General features: G+C 41.2%; 1 protein-coding gene and 1 non-coding gene across 4 annotated transcripts in view; one reads left to right on the top strand and one right to left on the bottom strand.

Moving 5' to 3' along the window:
- Grk5 (G protein-coupled receptor kinase 5) overlaps positions 1 to 18,066 on the top strand; it is a 229,731-nt gene that overhangs the window by 109,655 nt on the left and 102,010 nt on the right. The gene's annotated exons all lie outside the window — the stretch shown is intronic.
- Positions 12,789 to 12,917, bottom strand: LOC125393816 (small nucleolar RNA SNORA44). Its single transcript, XR_007229969.2, has one exon. It is a non-coding gene; the product is annotated as a small nucleolar RNA SNORA44 (small nucleolar RNA).

Here is an 18,066-nt window from a genome sequence, read left to right as displayed (position 1 = left end):
TAGCTGTTACCTAGGATCGTATAAGATCCTTGCTGTGCAAATACTTGACCACTTAGTCACACTTAACTATTGAAACCAGCAGGTGATCTTTTCACTCTTATTTTTACAAATGAGGCTCTGAAATTTTGCCTCAGTTGCCTGTAACAAGGAGGCCAGCTTGTTGGGGTATCTGTTCCCGCCAGGTACCCCATAGCCGGCAAGTCCCAGAGAAAATCAATCACACAGAGTCTACATTAGGTTATAAACTGATTGGCCCATTAGGTCAGGCTACTTATTAGCTCTTATAACTTATGTTACCCCATTATCCTTATCTACGTTAGCCACACGACTCAGTACCCTTCTCAGCTGGGCAGGTTACATCCTGCCTCTTCAGTGGTCTGCGCAGGAGTGGCAGAGGAAGCTTCCTGTTTCCCAGAATTCTCCTGTTTTCATTGTATCCCCTCTACTTCCTGTCTGGTTTTCCCGCCTATACTTCCTGCCTGGCCAATCAGCATTTTATTAAAATACATGATTGACAGAGTACAGATAATTCTCCCATACCATTTCCCTCTTTTTTTTTTTTTAAACAAAAGGAAATACCCATAGTCCATTTGTTGGGAATGTGGGCATAGTATTTCAGGCTACTTCCTGCTGGATGGGGGTGCTGATAATCTTATGGGGACCTAAAGAAAATTTAGAGTTATAATCTAGTCCTGACTGGAGTATCCTGTGAGTCTTGATCATCTCAGGCAGCAATCTTGAATCTGTTCTGGATGTAGAACTCTGTCATCTGGGCCTTCTGTTCCTATCGGAGATTTCTCAGGTGGTCTTCCTTTATTGAACCTGATTTTTCTTAACTCAGAATGAATCCACAGCCTCTCATTTTCTGTGATTCCAAGCCTGTTATTAGGAGAAAAACCCAGAGTTTCTGGAGTTTCTGTCTTATGTCAAGAGCCATGATATGAGACAGAAAGAAATATGAGTTTAGAAAACATCTTTGCTTTTCTTCATATCTACCATACTTTTCATTGAATATGTCTATCATACCTTTCATTGAATATATGTTTGTATATGTCTATATAATTAATGTTTAAGTTTTCCACAATGAACAATGAGTTTTTCGTGCACTGACTTTTGAAGTTTCCAGGAAGAAGATGGGACCCCCCATAACAACAACTCCACTCAGTTGATATGACGTCATGATACTGATAGTGCTACTACAAGTCCTGTTTCGGGTATCAGCTGCACAGATGATTCCAACTTGGTTAGCTGAAATGGTGCACATCTTGTACAACATTCTGGCCAGACCTCCACAAAATACTCAGAGACTGTTTGCAATTTTAAAAGACATTGATCTTGAAATTTAACCATCATTTTACTTTCACAGGATCCTCCAGAAAGAACCTCACCCCCATGACAGCTGGAAGTAATTCTAGAGGACAATGTCCCCTCTCTCAGCAAAGTTTGTCCTCAGGTTTAGGAACAATATTTAGGGATTGATTATAATTAGTATGCGGTTGAAAGTTGGGAAAGGAATTTTATAAGCTCAGGGATCTTTTTGAAAAAAAAGAGGGAAAATTGGATAGATAATAATGGTGTTTGTGAGTTATTGTTTATAGATAATTACATCGGCATAGATTTTTGTATATGGATACAAAGTTAAATTATATTGAATATTGTATGCATGTATGCTTCTTCCTGTTTAAAACATTTTTTATGTATTGATATATATTGTATTGATATATGTATACCATATTGCAGTATATATTTCTACCTCTGATTAAGATACTCATATATTGTTTATGTATTGATATTTTGTTCACATTTGGAGGTCATTGTCCTCATTTATTGCACAGTTGTTTATTCTCTTAGTCTTTAAGTTAGATATGTGTTAAGAATTGTAGATCAATAGTCATCTATGTCTGTCATATTTATGGTTAGACTAATCAGGTTATTTAGATACATAGAGATTATATTCTGTATAAATAGTCTTCAACCTCTTCGAAGAGCTGTAGAAAATGGCATTTAATTTAATCTTAGAGTTCTGTGTAGTGAGACACAATCACTCCTGGCAACACCGACCTATTCCCGAGAGATTGTTGAGCACCAAAGACACTCTACTTGGAGCTTGTCTTCTTGACAAAACCGTCCTCTAGGTAGGGAACTGCCCATACCTCAACTACTGACAAATACACGGTATCCGGAAATGGATAAGCAGAACTGTCCAATCTTACCAAGACAGGGTAAGATGGTTTTGAAAAATCTCTTGTCTGTTAAAATTCGGAAATGGATAAAATCTGGAAATGGATAGACAGAACTGTTAAATCTTGCCAAGACAGGGTAAGATGGTTTTGAAAAATCTCTTGCCTGTTGAAATCCAGAAATGGATAAAACCCCGAAATGGATAGACAGAACTGTTAAATCTTGCCAAGACAGGGTAAGATGGTTTTGAAAAATCTCTTGCCTGTTAAAAATAATCTGTCAGTTATTCTAGGCCTTAGTCAAAGTTGGTTGCTCCAACGCTGCAAACAGGTCTTTGGTGATTGCCCAGGTAGCCAGTTGTCTCTGTGATTTGTTGCATGTTTTGGAAGTTCTTTGATTGCATTTCCTAATTACTCAGGTAACATTATTTCCCTTCCTGGATCTTCTATGGGGTTGAAGACTAGATAAATGTACCTACTTTCCTCTCATGACTTGGCCAAGTTATTTATTATACAAGACTTAAGCTAGTTAGAATAGGATATTTGTACTTATTGTATATAATTTTGTAGGTTTGTACTTACTGTATATAATTTCATAGTAGGCTTAGAACTCTCTTACTTAAACAAAAGGGGAAGATGCTGTGGGAGTACCTTCCGCTCCTTCAGCCAATAGCCACTGAAAGTACCAGCCCACTGGGGCATGGTATATTTCTCTTTTAAAAAGAGCCGCAAGTGTTGCCCACTTACAGGCCGTGCCTGGTTAGCCCCAGTTCCCAGTTGCTTCTCAGATCACTGTCAGTTTTAACCTGAGATTTGCAAATCTAGGCAAGCTGATTTTGACTCCATTTGCATGTAGGTCTCCAAGTCTCTGCTTCCTAGCACTTCCTAGCACACCTGACTCATTTTTTTCAACCCTTATGTTTGGGCACAGGAAGATGAGGTGGTGCTAGAAGTGAGTTGCTTTCTTGTCTGAGCTGGTATGAATTTGCCAAATCAAACATGCAATAAATGCCAAAAACCATTTTACACGGTTGCTTCTTAATGGACCAAGCCCATAATTTTCCATTGAAATGATTCCATTGCTCAAAAGTGACTCTGACACAGAAGGTGGCCACAGTATCCTCGTCACAGATCACGCTACGTAAGGAACATGCTACCTGATGGAAATACTGCCAACAAACATTTTTAACTGCCCATGTGGTGCAGAGTGCTTTCTGAAGGTTTTCTTTGTTTGGCTGAAAAAGAATGCTTGTTTTGTGAAGTCCCTGCTGGGTTTCACTAGCTTTGCCAGGAAACCATGAAATGAATCAAATCTCACCACAGCAAAAGCCGTTTGGGTTTCACAGATGCATTTGTAGGAACAATTGCAGATTCCTCCATAGACAGCTCACTTCTAGCATGTAATTTTGTGTGTTATGTGTTTGTATATTCACATATGCGCATTTGATGTAGATGTGGAGGCCAGGGGCTATACTTAAGAGCCTCAGGAGCTCTTCTTTTTTAATTTTAATTTTAATTTTTTTAGATCAGGACTTCTCACTAGCTTGAAATTCATGTTCAGGCTAGGTCAGCTGATCAGTGAACTGCATTGATCCTACTGTCTCTACCTCCCTAATTCTGGGATCACAAACATATGCCACCCACATTCAGCATGTTTTTTTTTAAAATTTTTTTCAGCATGAGTTTTTGGGATTGAACTATCTCCAGACTCTTAGCATGTAATTTTTGATTAGAGCATGTATCAAGCCTAGTGGAAGAATTTGAGAAGTCTGGAAGGAATTTGGCTGGGTCTTCTGTCCACGTCTATAATTTGGCTGGGCAAGAACATTCAAGCACTACTTAGGCATATGTTTAGTGTGCTCCTTGTGTTCCTGAGTCAAGGATATTCACAGAGATAAGTGATGGAACTTGCACAGTTTCCTACTCACTGCCCATGTCAGAACTACAGGAGTGGCAATCATACTTATTGGGGCGAGGGATGATTTTGGGTTGTTTAGTAGTGACTGGATATATTATCCATTTGTTTTAATGTACGCTATAAGAAAGAAAATCACAACTACAGCATATATGTTACAGCTGAGGAAGGCTAAATTGATAGGTATGAAGGGGTCTTTGTAACATCCAAAATAAAGAAAGATATCAAGTCAGTACCCTCTCAGATGGTTTCACAAGAGACAAGATCTATTGTCAGCCTCATCGTTGTGCAAACAAAGAGTTTGCTCTCACAAACTGAGAAGATTAGCATGTCCTCTGGCAGTGTGATCCTATGTGTCACTTTGTATGTTACTGCTAGAATCTTTCAATGTAGGACGTGACCATAGTGTGATGGTTGCCACAGTTGTATGCTTTGGCTTTGATGACGGTGGCTCACGTGTGATTGATATCTGGAAAAGATTCTTACTAACTAGCTCTTATATTTAAAGTTAACCCATATTCCTCACTTACACTCTTGTCACATGGAAATATCTTTATTGACATGGTAAGTTCATCACCTGTTCCCTCTGTATCTGGCTGGTGACTAGTCAGAAGTTGTTCATTTGTTTTCAGCTGTTCAGACCTCTGAAATGATCACACAAAAACTGTATTATTTGCAGTACTGTTTGGCCAATTGCTTAAGCGTATTTTTGGCTAACTCTTATATCTTAAATTAACCTGTTTGTATTAATCTGTGTATCACCACATGGCCGTGGCTTACCAGCAAAGTTTCAGTGTGCTTTCTCCTGTGAGTGGCTACACGGCTTCTCTTTAACTCTGCCTACTCTCTCTATATATGTTTTTCAGCCTTGCTTTACTTTGATAAGCCATTGGCTGAAAGCAGCTTCGTTATTACCCAATAAAAGCAACACATATACAGAAGGACCTCCCATACCATTTCCCCTTTTCTCTTTAAATAAAAAGGAAGGTTTAACATAGTAAAATTACATATTACAAAATAGGTATCAAGCAAGAATTACAATTATAATATTTATATCTACTTTATCTTTTATCATAGCTAAGGAAAACTATAATTATAACTATCTATTCTTCAACTCCTCAAAGACCCCAGAAGGATATACTATTACCTAAGTTAAAAGGAAGTGCATTGCAAGCAACTTTCAAAACTTTAGAATTGACAGAGACATCTCACTACCTGGACAGTCACTCAAAGTTCTTCTGTACTGTTGAGGCATCCATCTTCAGCCTGAGGCCCATAGTATCCACAAATCAGGAAATTTCAAAGATAGTTCCACCTATTTTGGAGGTTTGTCAATCACTTTCTTCTGTGTCCTTCAGAATGCCTGGCAGACTCTTTCATGAAGCAAGAACCATGAAGGACTGTCTCACCTTCTTTAGGCAACTTCAGCAGTTGTTTTTCTGTGGGTCTTGCATGTGTGCCACCTGCTGCTTATAAACCCCATTTAAGTGTTTGGTAGCAGGGCCTCTTAAAAGAGCCACTCAATTGTTGCCACTGATGCTGAGTCAGGAAGCTGTGTCTCTTAAAGGAGCTCTGCTTCTGCTCACTGACAGCAAACAGAGCCCACTGGAGAAAAAGCAGTTTGTTGACAGAGTTTCTGTCCTGCCTGGTCCCGTAGCCATTCAGTCCCAAGAAACACACAGAAACTATATTAATTACAAATTGTTTGGCCTATTAGCAAGGCTTATTATTAACTAGCTTTTACAACCTAAATTAACCTATATTTCTTGTGTGTGTTAGCCATGTGTCTTGGTACTTTTTATCAGTGAGGCATTCTCGTCTTCTTCTGTGTCTGGATGGTGACTGAAGACTTAGCCTTTTGTCTTTGCAGAATTCTCCTAGTCTGGTCACCCCACCTATACTTCCTGCCTGGCTGCTGGCCAATCAGCATTTTATTAAACCGATATGAGTGGCAAATCTTTACAGGTTACAAGAGCATTATCCCACAGCAGCAGTTACTAAGAAGCCGAATTTGACTTTGTTTTTGTGTGTTTAGAATTGCTCTTTTAAGCTTTGTCAGGTCTTATGTGGAAATTCAATCGGATGTTTTTTTTTTTCCTGCCCACTTGTCACAAATAACCACTCAGAAACTTATTTTAATTATAAAATGCTCAGTCAATCGCTTAGGCTTATTGTTAACTAGCTCTTACATTTTAAGTTAACCCATATTCTTTATTTACCCTCTGTCATGTGACAGTATCTTTATTAGAGTGCACATTCGTCTCCTGTTCCCCCTGCATCTGGGTGGCGACTCCTGATTCTTCACTTCTCATTACTGTTATTTTGGTCACACCAACTATACTTCCTGCCTGGCTACTGGCAAGCCAGTGTTTTATTAAATCAATTCAAGTGACAAATCTGTACAGTGTACAAGAGGATTATTCTGCTGCACTCTTCTGTGTCAGTTGGGAACCCAGGCACCTTTGTCTCTGCTCTACAGCATGTCTCCTGGTCTGACTTGGCTGTTTCAGCTCCAGCCACCACATTGTTTTAAGGAAGTATCAAAAAGGAAAAAAGAAAAAGGGCACCTTCATAGTTCTTTCAGCACACAACCACTGTGAGAGTTTTTCTGTAAGTCGATCACCCATCTTTTCAGTTCACTGGCCACCTGATTGTTAGGATGTCTGTCCAAACAGGAATGTGAGTGTGGAAAACAAAAGTCCTGTCCATAAAGTGCTTTTTGTGGAGTGAATACTGAAGGACTCATCAGTTAGGTGGAGAGAAAAAGTTGCCTGGGAACCAGGGCTGACTCCATTGAGCTCATGTGTTGTGAGCCACCATGTTAAGCTACCATATGTTGGGAGACACTTTTTTGAGGTGACTACTGCCATGATCCTAGCTTCAGTGGGCTTGTATGTCCAATGATAGGAGCATGAGGATTAGAGGAACAGAGATAAGAAGGAATCACAGAGACATAGGATAGTAATGGAGGCTAACTCAGCTAATACTGAATGCTGGATTCTTCTTCTGACTTCAGAGTTTGCCCGTGTTTAATTTTCCATATGCTTTTTTACCCCAATGCAAAAAGGAGAAAGAAGGCAAAAGACTGCTGTAACACGATACAAAGGACAACCAGAACAGTTATTTTCCCCAATACTTGAGACATCATTAATTCTTGAGAAAACATTCTGCTGTTTAGGTAGTGAGCCCCTCCCCCCTCCATTGACCAAGTATCCTGAAGGAAGCAATTTCCTGGGTCAAACCTCCTAATTCAAAAAAGGAGCAGAAATATGATTGAATTCTTTGACCTTTGGTCAGGGTGAAGAGGATACACCTCTATGGGCCATCTTAATATCCAAAACAACAAGTAACAACACCCTAGGTCAGGTGTGTAGCCACAGTGTTGCCAACAACTTTGAACAAGCTAAACTCTCTGCCCTTCAGGAAAGTAGGAATAGGCTTACATTTTTGGGCCTCCACACTCATGTGCCTGTTTTTGTTTCTTTAGTTGGGTTTTTGTGTTTAACTAGGGTATATAGCTATAGTTCACCATGTCATCAGCCCCCTGAAAAGACCAGAGACACTCTTGGATCAAAGTCAGTTCAGCTTCCCAGATGCCATCCTCTAGAGTAACACAACCAGGGCTTAGGGCCAGCCTCTCACCTGCACCCTGGGCCAGCTGCCGCCTAGTCTCATAGAACCCTGTCTTGAGTGGGAGGGTGTCCTGTGCAACCCAAGGCAAGTGTGAGACCTTGGTAGCCCATCCTCTCTCTCCCTCTCTTTATGTACTGAGGCCAGGTTTCACTCTGTGCTTCTCATCTCTCAGGAGTTCATGCTGACTAGCCAGCATTGCCAAGTTCCGAGAGTCCTTTTTTCTACCTCATGACAGGGTTCCTCTGTGTAGCCCTGGGTTTCCTCGAATTCAGAGATACACCAGCCTCTGCCTCCTGATTTTTATGATCAAAGGCATGTGTCATTACTGCCTGGCCAGAGAGTTCTTAAAATCAATTGATTCTCAGAGCTGCCAGGCTTGTCCATGTATCAAAGATTGCTCCTAGAAAGCCTCTTTTAGAATGAAGAAATGCTCATTTCCACGGGGTTCTGAAATGAGCTCTTTCTACTTGGAGGGAGTCAGAATATTGGTCTGTGGGAAGAATGCTCGGAGAAGCTTGGGAAGAAGCTCCTGAAGGGAGTAGGGGGTGGGAGTCACACACAGGTAGCCTCCTCCTGTGCTTTGTTCTGTGATTACCTCAGGGCCTTTTGGTAAGGAGGTTGGAAAGATTTCTTGGCATTAGTCAAATGCTATTAACACATTAATTACAGCAGGTTCATTTACCATTAAGACAGGTCCTGCAAAGCCTCCCTTTGGCAACTGTTGATGTTCTGCTTTAGAAATAGAAAGTCTGTTGTAGGAGGAGGGCCCGCTTGTTCATCCTGGCCGCCTGGCTAGCTTAGACCCAAAATAATTACACAGGAACTGTATTAATTAAATCACTGCTTGGCCCATTAACTCTAGCTTCTTATTGGCTAACTCTTACATCTTAATTTAACCCATCTCCATTAATCTGTGTTTCGCCCTGTGGCAGTGGTTTACCGGCTAAAGTTTCAGCATGTCTTACTCTGGCAGTGGTCACATGGTGTCTCTATCTCTGCCTTTCTTCTCCCAGCATTCAGTTCAGCTTTTCCCACCTACCTAAGTTCTGCCCTATCAACAGGCCAAGGCAGTTTCTTTATTCATTAACCAGTAAAGCATTACATAGACAGAAGGACCTCCCACACCAGCCTGTTTTATCTTTCTTGTGATCATCCCACTTTTACCTTGGATTTAGCAGATCCAGCCTGGCTCCTGGCAGTGAAGGTTAGGTGGTGATAGGGTGAAGGAGGTGTGACATACTTCACAAAGCAGTCAGCGGGAACTGGGGAGATGGCACAGCTTGTAAAAATGTTTGTTGCACAAGTGTAAGAACTTGAGTTCATCCCAGAACCCATGTACAAAAGCTCGGTGTGATGGCACACTTAATAGTCCCAGCATCAGAAAGGCAGGTACAGGCAGATAAATCCCTGGGGCATTCTGATCAGACAACCTTAGTTTCTTAGAGATTCATGGTTACTGGGGTATTATGTTACCTGCTCTTGTCAGGGAATATCTATTTCTAGCAGTGGAATATCTGTTTAGCATTAATTTTAGATTAATGATATGAATGTTCTTTCCTTCACATTACTTTTGTTGCTACTTCATAACTGCAATTTTGCTACTGTTATTGTAATGCAAATACCCGATATGCAGATGGTCTTCGGTGACCCTTGTGAAAGGGTTGTTCGACCCTGGGATTGTGATTCACAGTTTGAGAACTACTGCCTTAGAAGTACCTGGTTTTTGAGAAAACAAAATGACAGCCACCCAGTCAAGAACAGTATTAGGTTCTTGAAAACAGAGATAAGAGTCACTTGTTTTCATTGAGGGTGGATTCCTGAGGCCAGGAAGCAGGGTTGACCAATCCCCTAACATTCTGAGAAGCTGGGAGAGCGGAATGATCCTTTGTTTAGCCGTGGACTGAGATTGTCTTGCAATGGTCACAGGACTTTTTTGAAGAGGGAGCTATTGAGTAGAGTATAATAATGCGTTACTAATATACTTCACAAAGCTAACAATACTTGTCTTGGTTAGAGTTTCTATAGCTGCAATGAAACACTATGACCAAAAAGGAAGTTGGGGAGGAAAGGGTTTGTTTGTCTAACACTTCCACATTGCTGTTCATCATTGAAAGGAAGTCAAGGAGATAAACTCAAACAGTGATGGATCCTGGAGGCAAGAGCTGATGCAGAGGCCATGGAGGGGTGCTGTTTATTGGCTTGATTCCTCTGGCTTGCTCAGCCTGCTTTCTTATAGAACTACCAGTCCAGGACTGGCACCACCACCTGGGCTGCGCCCTTTTGCATTGTTCGCTCATTGAGAAAATGTCTTACAGCTGTTTCTCATGGAAGCACTTCCTCAACTGAGGCTCCTTCCTCTCTGATGAATTAGCTTGTGTAAAGTGGACACACAAAACCAACCAGTACAGTATTTATTAAACAAATTATCTGCCAGACCTAAGTTATGTACTGTAGATATGTTAGAGAACATTCTAGTTTCCAGTTAGTACATCTGCATGATGGGAAGATATAAAACAACCATTTGTCTTTGCAGAGTCTGTGGGTTGGGAGTTGAAACATATAGTCCAAATATTTAATTTACCCTACATAGTGTAATTTGAAATCTCAGTTTTAAGATTTTAAAGCTAAAAATTGAAAGTCTAATTCACTTGCATGTCTAATTGTTGGTAGACCTATATTTTGCCATGTGTCCTTACCATGTGTCCTTACCATGTGTCCTAGGCTTCCCCCACCACATGGTTCTTGATTACGAAGGAGCATTCCAAGAGACAAAAACTAGACCTGCTTTGTGGCCTAGCCTCTGATGTCACAGGGATCACATTTACCATGTTCTGTTAGTTGGAGTAGTGATGAACCCCTAGTCAGATCCAAAGGGAAGGGGCATCCCTTCTTAAAGAACATAGGACATATATATCAAGAAGTGTAAGAGAGGGTTAGAGATGGATCAATGGTTAAGAGTGAATAATGTTTCAGAAGATCCAATTTTGATTCCTGGCACCCATGTCAGGTGGTTCTTAACAGCCAATTACTCCAGTTCTGGGTGATCCAACACTTTCTCTGTCCTTCAGTGCTGCTGTACTCATGTGTACATATCTGTGCAGACACACAGACACTCACTCACACACACACACATACATACAATTGAAAATAATGAAAAAATTAAAAGAAATGTAAGAGAGACTTGAAAAACTGAGAAAATATTAACAAAGAACAAAGTGTATTTGAAAAATAAAAATAACTCAATTTTCAAAATGAAAATTTAACAAATTGAAGTGAAAACATGCCAAATAGCAGATTTGTATAGTATATGAAAAAAATTAGGAAAGTGTAAATTGTATATATAAACTAAATTGTATAAATAAACTAGACTGTGTTAGAATTCAGCCGGGATGTTTGAAAATAGAAATAATGAATGACAAGTGAGGACTGGTAAGATGGCTCAGCAGGTTAAGGACCCTACCAGTTATCCTTTAACCTGCACACATATGCTATGGCACATGCACCCCTCCCCTTTCAAAATAAATAACAAACAAGCAAATAAATGTTTAAAAGTATGGTACTTGTGGTCAGGTCTACAGCAGAGCCTGTAGGAATATTTACCTTCTCATACAGGAACTCTTCTGAAGGTTGACAAAAGGTTACTTTACCAAAATTTTCTCTGCCAAGCTTTTCTTAAGCTACCTCCAAATGCTGAGCTATCTGGTGGGTTCCTCACTGTCAGGACAGAAAGCAACCATGCCCACCCAAGAACAGCATGTAGGTGAGGCCCAGGCTAGGGAAGGAAAAATTCCACATGACCAGTGAGGTATGAAGGGGCCAGGGCCACCTAGAGCCTTCAGTCCAAGTGGTAAAGTGATGCCAGACCCATCACCCTCTCACAGGTCAGAGACTGATCTAGAAGTGGTGTTTTCCCATTTTAAATGGCAGAGCAGGATTGGATAAGACATAGTTATCTGACCATAAATACTGGTTAGCTTTGTTTATACTCCAAAGATAAATTGCCCAAAAGAAGACAGTGTGGACTGTGTCCTTCTGCTCTGGAGGCTATTGATTTATTTCCTGGGCATATTTCATTGAGCTGGAAACTAATTCAGTACAAGAGGACATATGTGAAGTCTGCAGATCTGTCCCTTGGGAGTCAGAGGCTGAGATACCCATTCTCAAGGTATCTCACAACAGTGTCCTGCTGTGAAATTTGGCACTTAAAGTCAGGGAGGTATTTAGACAGGTTGTGGCTACTAATCTTGCCTGCTTTGCTGGCTGCCTCCAAATCCTTTAGCCTCAGGGAAGGCATCAGTTTGGATTCTTGTTGCCTTGGTCACTCTGCAGAGATCTAAGTCCAGGTAACCATTAACCAAATGTGAGAGTGAATGGGCAACACTAGATTTTGGATGAAGTACCAAGACCTTTGCCTGAGCCAGGCTGGACAGTGTCTGTTGATCAATCCTGGTCCTCTTGGGACAGATCGTCCATCACACCCAGAGGAGAGGCCCCAGAGTAGTTCTTATCTGAACACTGTGTATTACCGCAGATGGCTCTTGTGATGATTATTTTTCATTATCAACTGCATTTAGAATCCTCTAGGAAACACAACTCTGAGCATGTCTGTGAAGATATTTCCAGAGAGGATGGAAGGCCTGCTCTGATTTGAGTAACACCTTGCCTTGTGCTAGGGTCTCTGTAAGGACAGAGTTGAGTACCAGTGTTCATCTCTCTTTGCTTCCTGACTGTAGATGCAATGTGACCAGCTGCCTCACTTGTCCACTTCCGTTTTTTTGGGCTGCATCTCTTCTTAAACGCTGAGCCCAGCTAAACCTGTTTTTTCTGCTTGCAGAGTGATCCTTTTGTTTGCCCATGTTCTTCCTCCTCATGTTTTTCCAATTGTAGACCAAGTCGTAGATGATGATCCCTTTACTGGTCACATATCTGTTAGTTTAATGAGCAGAATCAGACAGCCTGACTCCTCAGACTCTTCAAAGAACCTTGAGTTTAACCTGCAGAAGCAAAGTTTTTCATTCCCAGTCTTAACACTTGTCTTAGGGGGAAGCCCCAGTCCCTACATATATAGGTAAAACAAGTGGCAGTTGCAATCACAGTTGTGTTCTGGGTTGTCAAATTCTCTCCAGTTATTCAGGCATGTAGTTGGAGATCCTATAGCTACAACCAGCTATGCGCTTGGAAATATGCTGCTTTTATTTATTTGTGAAGACAGATTCTTACTATGTAACCCTGGCTAACCTAGAAATTGCTATATACTAGGCTGACTTGGACTTGGCAGTGATCCTTCTGCCTCTGCCTTTCAAATGGCTAAGATTATAGGCATGCACCACCATGCCTGGCCCTTTAAATGACTTTTATCAAGAAAAACTAGTACTGTCTTGGATAATTTTTTCCAAGGATTGATTTTTTCCCCCTTATTGTACATAGGGGAAGGAACAAAGGACTTCTTTGTAATCAGAGGGTTTTTTTTGGGGGGGGCACTATCTCATAAAAAACAATATGGAGACTTTTATTATAAAAACTTTGCCTATAGCTTAAGCTTGTCCCACTAGCTCTTATAAATTAAATTAACCCATTTGTATTAATGTGTTTCTCCTCGTGACTTTTTACCTTTTTTCCATCTTGCACATTCTGTTTTCCCTGCATGTCCACTGTCATCTCTCTTGTTCCAAGATTCATCTCCCCTTCTCTTTCTGCCCAGAAGTCCTGCCTAACCTCTCCCTGCGTAGCTATTGGCCATTCATCTCTTTATTAAACCAATCAGAAGGCGCCTTGGCATCTTCACATCTTCTCAGTGTGCAAAAAGATTATTCCACAACACCTCTTGGCGTGAGTACCTACAGAACAGTGAGTCTCTAAGCCGTGGTAGGTGAGGACAGAGACAGTATTTTGAGGTCCTCCTTGAGCACACATATCTGACTGTGATTGACATGCTGTACTCATCTCAACATTTGACGGTTGTCATAGGAACAGTAGCCCATTGTCTTTTCTTAGATGTGGGCACAGGTCATTTTGCCTGGGGTACTGTTCTGACTTGTGACCTTTTCTTTTATAAAACATTTATTTATTTTGTTTTTTTGAGACAGAGTCTCACTCTATAGCTCTGACTGTCCTGGAACTTACTATATAGAACAGGCTGGTCTCGAACTCACAGAGATCTGCCTGTCTTTACCTCCTGAGAGTTGGGGTTAAAAACATATGCCATTACTCCTGGCTCTTATTTATTTTATGTCTGTTTGAATTCATGTGCTTGCTGTGTTATATAAAGAGGTCAGAGAACAACTTGTGGAGTCAATTCTCTCCTTCTATCCTATAGATTCTGGGGCTCAAACTTAGGTCATCTGGCTTGGTGACAAGTGCCTTTACTCACTGTGCCATCTTGTCAGCCCTGACCTTGTGATTTGACTGACATGTTCTAGGTCTTAAGTGGGAAAGATTGAACTGTGCCAACCTCTTGCCCAGCCTTCATGCTCCTCCCATGCAACCTAGCCATCTTCTGACCTAGCCCCTATTAGTCCCATGTTCCCCATTTGTCTGTCCCATGTGAAGTTGCACTAGCTTTTCCTCCACAGTTATCTCAGGAAGCCATGTGGGAGATAGCATTAGCAAGCTCTGTTGCAGACCTGGAAATAGGCCAAGTGATTTGACAGAGATCATAACATTACCATAAGTGGTAGAGCTAAGTCTCACAGCTCACTCTTGTCCATATACCATCATGTCAGTCTGCTGGGGCTGCTCCACCAAAATGTCGCTTGCAGCTTAATCAACAGAAACTTACTGTCTAACAGCTCCAGAGATTGCAAGACCAACATCAGGGTGTCTTTAGGAATGGTTTCTAGTGAAGCCTCTTCCTGACTTACTGTATCCTCACATGACCTTCCTTCTCACTCCCATTGTTAATTCCTCTTCTTATAAGGACACAAGACCCACAGATTAGGGCCACATCCTGATGACCTCAGATACTGTTAATTACCTCCCAAAAGTCTTGTCTCTCAGTATTATCACATTGAGAGTTAAGACTTTGATGGAAGGGACACAGTTTTAGTCCGTAACATATCCTGTGCCCTTTCACTGTTTTGGACACTCTGATTGTACAAGGAGGTATAATCAGAGAAGTTATTTAGAAATTTTTTTTAATAGGAGCCCACAGGTAGGACTGAGGTAATCTAAGTAGGCTTTCTGAAGGAGTTATGTGTACATGCACACATACTAGGATGAGGGTTGTGTCTACATTTAGGGGAATGGTTAATTTCAGGTCTGCTCCACCTGCTATCCATCAATCAGTAACTCAGATGAACTGGAGTTGTTATTCCTGGAACTGACTTCTCCCCATGGATGGGGCAAGGGATCCTTGAGTTTCTGTCTAGCATAGCAATGCTAATGTAGGTTGATGTACCCAACCATGTTGCACTTCTGTGACATAGTGTGGAAGGGGATAGGATGCCAGCTGGACAGGGGACATCAAGGACAGAAACTGAGGTGCCTTCCCTTAGTGATGTAATTCCGTTTGTGGCAGGTAGCTCTGACTGTTCTGACCCTGGCTACTGTGGAAAATTATTTTATTATTTTATTTTACAAAGATGATCTGAGTTGGGACAACATCTCACCTGGAAATAAATTTACTTGTCATCTCCACCCATTGTCTTGAGTTGAACCTGTGATTTTAGAGATTTGAGAACTTAATTCCTCAGTCTTCTGTGTAGTAGGAGGCTGTTCATCCCAGTCATCCAGAACCGAAATAAGCACACAGAAACTGTATTAATTAAATCAGTGCTTGGCCCACTAGCTCTAATTTCTTATTGGCTAACTCCTACACCTTAATTTAACCCATTTCCATTATTTTATATTTTACCATGAGGCTCGTTGGCCTACCGGCAAGGTTCTGACATGTCTGTATCTGGTGGTGGCTCCGTGGCTTCTCCCTGACTCCGCTTCCTTTCTTCTAGCATTCAGTTTAGTTTTCCCTGCCTAGCTCTACTCTACCCTATCATGGGCTCAAGACAGTTTCTTTATTAATCAGTGGTAATCACAGCATACAGAGGGGAATCCCACATCACTTTCTTAGTCAGACTTTTTCTGTCTCACCTGCCAGCTCCCAAATAGCCACATGGAGACTTCTAATTAATTGTGAAAGCTTGGGCGATATCTTAGACTTGTTTCTTTTCTTTTTTTAATTTTAAAAACAATCTTATTTTACATACCAAACCCAGTTTCCTTTCCCTCTCGTCCTCCTACGCCTCCCACTTTCTCTCCACCCCACCCCACCCCACCTGACCCCACTCTACCCCACCCCACCCCAATCCCCATCCACTCCTCAGAGAGGGTGAGGCCTCCCATGGGGAGTCAACAAAGTCTGTCACATCACTTGAAGCAGGACCAAAGCCCTCGCTCCTGTATCTAAGCTAAGTAAGGTATCCCCGCATAGGTCTCCACAGAGCCAGTTCATGCCCTCCCTAGGGATAAGTACTAATTCCACAGCTAGTGGTCCCATCGGCTGCCCATGTCACACAACTATCATCCTCTTTCAGAGGGCCTAGTTTGGTCTTATACTGGTTCCTCAGCTGTCATTCCGGGGTCAGTGAGCACCTCCTAGCTTGAATCAGCTGTTTCTATGGGTATCCCCACCATGGTCTTGACCCTTTTGCTTGTAATGTCTGGACTCTAGGAGTTTGGACCAGTGCTTAGCTGTAGATCTCTGCATTTGCTTCCATCAGTTACTGGGTGAAGGCTCTATGATGACAATTAACGTAGTCGTCAATCTGATTACAGGGGAGGGGCTGTTTAGGCACACTCTCTACTATTGCTTAGATCCTTAACTGGGGTCATCCTTTGTGGTTTCCTGGAAGTTTTTCTAGTGCCTGGTTTCTCACTAACCCCACAACGGTTCTCTCTTTCAAGATATCTCTTTCCTTGCTCTCCCTCTCTGTCCTTTACTCAATTCAATCATCTGGATCCCTCATTTCTCCTCTCCCTTCCCCCCTTTTCCTCTCCCCACTCCCCTACCACTCTCCCCATTTCCTCCCATGCTGCCAATTTACTAAGGAGATCTTTTTAAACTTGTTTCTAACTAACTCTTGTAACTTAAATTAACCCATTTCTATTAATTTACTTTCTGCCTTGTGACTTTATTACCTTTACTCTGTACTGCTTTCCTGCTTCCTCTGTATCTGACTCCTTGTGACTCCAGCATTCTCTCTGCCTCCAAAATCCTTCCTAGCTATTGGCCATTCAGCTTTTTATCAAATCAATTCTAGTGACACATATTCACAGTGTAAAAAAAATATTTCTCAACATTTCACATTTTTGTCTAAATAAGACGAAAAGATTTTTCCTGTTTCTTTTTTTCTTTTTTGAGACTGGGTTTCTCTGTAGCTTTTGAACCTGTCCTGGAACTAGATCTTGTAGACCAGGCTGGCCTTGAACTCACAAAGATGCACCTGCCTCTGCTTCCCAAGTGCTGGGATTAAAGCTGTGTGCCACCACCGCCCAGCTAGAAGGAAAGGTTTTAACTCTAGCAAAGTAAAACTATAAACAATAAGAACAGTTATCACATGAGAAGTACAATGTCCAGTCCATTTGTGTTTGGCATAAGGTATTATATCTAGTTTACCTTTCATCATAACTAAGTAAGACTGCAGCTATAACTACTTAGTCTTCAACTCAGTCAAAGACCCCTGAAAGGATATACTATTACCTGAGTAAGCAGGAAGTGCAGTACAAACCACTTCCAAAACTAAAAAAAAAAAATAACAGACACAACTGACTGCCTGGACAGTCACCTAAGGTTCCTTTGCAATATTGGATCATCCATTTTTGGCCTACAGGCTTAGACTATCTGATAGACTTTTCTGTGAAACAGGAATTTTTGAAGGACTGTCCTACCCTATCTTGGCTAAGTTCGACAGTCACTTTTCTTTATGTCCTGCTGGTTCAGTTTGGACAGCATATTGCCAGCAGTTGAGGCAAGGGTAGTTTCCTGCCCAAACACCTAGCTTTTGCCATAAAGGAAGCAAACTCCATATGGAGATTCTTCACTGCCCACCCTCCCCCGTTTTTTAAATAAATTGGTGCGGCCAGGAGCAGAGGTGTCTCACTGTCATGAATAGCTTTATGTTATTAAAACATTTTAAATACCATATTCTGTAGGTCTTTGAAGTGTTTGTAGATTACCTACCTATCTAAAATATATCTCTGTATGACCTTTAAAATATACCTAATTTGACTATAAGTTTGATAGTTATAGATGACTATTAACCTGTATTTATTATCCTAAATAGCTTTAAAATACTAAAACTTTACAAATCTTTTAAAATGAGCTTCAAGGTATAATAGCTTAAA

Source organism: Myodes glareolus, chromosome 7, assembly GCF_982192425.1.
Source record: "Myodes glareolus chromosome 7, mMyoGla1.1, whole genome shotgun sequence".
Lineage (NCBI taxonomy): Eukaryota > Metazoa > Chordata > Mammalia > Rodentia > Cricetidae > Myodes > Myodes glareolus.
This window is presented reverse-complemented; position numbering and strand designations above follow the sequence as displayed.